Here is a 2,534-nt window from a genome sequence, read left to right as displayed (position 1 = left end):
ATCAGGAAGGATCTGCTGTCTCAAGCGAGCGGCTCGGTGTGGCACCCGAACCCGGAGTTATGGAGCCTTCATGTGTGGCTGCTTCGGGGATATCAGAGGAGCTGAATGCTCTGCATTCTCGTGTGCTCGACACGCTCTCGGAGGCGCGGGCGCCCTCCACGAGGCGTTTGTATGCTCTGAAATGGGGAGTGTTTGTGAAATGGTGCCATGATGTTCATATCGACCCGGCTGCTTGCTCCGTGTCGGATGTGCTGCGTTTTCTACAGTACAGACTGGATAGTGGATCTCTGCCATCAACACTGAAAGTCTACGTGGCCGCTATTGCCTCATTTCGTTCCCCGCTGGGCGGGCAATCGATCGGTAGGCACGCGCTGGTGGTGAGTTTTCTTAAGGGAGCGAGAAGATTGCATCCCCCACGTCCGCCTTCAGTCCCGCCCTGGGACCTAGAGGTGGTGTTAAGAGCTCTTTCACAGCCACCATTCGAGCCTTTAGCATCCGTTGATATGAAGGAGCTATCTCTCAAAACTGCACTTCTTCTTGCCCTCGCTTCGGCTAAGCGCATAGGGGATTTACATGCGTTTTCTGTGGACAGTGACTGTATTCGCTTCGGACCCGGTGACTGCAGCGTCACTCTCCGGCCGAGGCCGGGCTACGTGCCTAAATCACTATCTACCCCTTAGACTGTTTCGACTGTTTCGCTGTCTGCCCTGTCTTCTGAGTCATTGACCTCGCGTGATGCGGACGCTCAGTGCCCCGTCACCTCGCGTGATGCGGACGCTCAGACTTCGGTGTGCCCCGTCAGGGCTTTGAGGATTTACATTGACCGTTCGGCCAACTTTCGGCAATCTGACCAGCTTTTCGTGTGCTACGGTGGTTGTGCGAAGGGCCGGGCCGTGTCAAAACAGAGACTTTCCCACTGGATTGTGGACGCTATCACTGCTGCTTATACGAGCCAAGGTTTGGAATGCCCCTTTCACGTTAGGGCACACTCAACAAGAGCTATCGCCTCCTCCGGTCGAGAGTCGAGAGGTATGTCTATTCAAGATATATGGTCTTCCCAGAATACCTTCGCCAGGTTTTAGACGTTCAGTGTTCAGTCCTTAGCCTCCCGAGTGCTGTCGGTGAGTGACTGATTCACGTTTATGCTACCTCTATTCGTGTGTTGCTGCCTCGATTATCATGTTATGTGTTATGCTGTTTAACACCGTTATCTCTGTGCAGCCCCTGACAGTAATGTTGTTGCTTCTGCCCTGTTCTCAGCGCAGCCAACGTTATTAATGACCAGATATGCAAATTTCGTATGCCTGGGCATTAGACGCTCATTGGCTTATCTCCACCTATCAGCTGCGAGCCATCACGGTGGTCGCCGTGTTCGCTGCTCGATCAGCTAAGCTGCGTTCAGTATCAGATTCTGACGTAATTGTCGCGTGCACCGCATTTTATATATTTTTTTAAATAATAAAATCAAACCGTTTGTCATTTCTCTTTGTTTCTTTTTGTTCGTATTTCGATTTGTCGTTAGTCACTCAAATAAATAAAATAAAAAACAGGTTTAGAGAGAGAGTAAAAGTGCATGTGGGTGACGTAATACAATTGCATGTGTATGTTAGTGTTGCTATTGTTAGCTAAAACTTTTTTAAAGCTAACATAAAATTAAATGTATTAGATGAAAAACTTAAACTGAAATTAAAGATGCTGCCTCGGCAGCAAAATAAGTTACTTAAATAACTAAATTAAATCACATCAAAAGTCACTCAAAGAAATATTCCGTCAAATACGGCATTTTAAACAGTATTTGTGCCGCAAAATACGCCGTTGTGATTACAAACGCCGTAAAAAACGTGCGAAAATACGTCAATGACGCCATATCTGACGGCGTTTTAGTGTGCATGAAAAGCTCTGCGTCATATGGCAATATGAACGGCGTAAAAAAACGCTGTTTTGGTTGCACAGAGCGTGCGTCATTTTCAGCGTTTTGCTTATAGTATAATGAGCCACGCCCACTGATTTCCACAGCCAGGGGTGCGTTTCCCATACTGGGTCATTCTACAGAAACGTCCACTTTTGGTATGGCAAAAAATGTCTTAAAATGTATTTTTTTTTTACATTTAAACTTAGACCACATTATTAATTTACCTTTTGACTTTATGAATACACATAAATAACAGCTTAATAAATTTTTTTTTGTGCGTTTATTTTACCACATGTAGCCTACATAAACACAAATACAAAAAAGCAACAGAAGGGAAAGCAACCAAGGGGAAAAAGCAAGGTAAAAAGAACCACAGAGAAGAGAAAGATCCCTGCAAGCTTTGCCATTGCCTCTACGGCGACCCCAGTGATCCAAAGGCTACTGAGGACTGGGTGTGCTGTGAGCACTGTAGTGGCTGGTTTCATGAGCACTGTGGTGAAGAGAATGGCATTTTTGATGACGATGGCTTTATTTGTCAAGACTGTTTTTGAAAACCCTCCAGATCTCACACACACACACACACACACACACACACACACACACACACACTAGTTGCTCAGGT

Source organism: Sinocyclocheilus anshuiensis, unplaced genomic scaffold (assembly GCF_001515605.1).
Source record: "Sinocyclocheilus anshuiensis isolate Anshui unplaced genomic scaffold, SAMN03320099.WGS_v1.1 scaffold2199, whole genome shotgun sequence".
Taxonomy (NCBI): Eukaryota; Metazoa; Chordata; class Actinopteri; order Cypriniformes; family Cyprinidae; genus Sinocyclocheilus; species Sinocyclocheilus anshuiensis.
Note: the sequence above shows the minus strand (reverse complement) of the source record.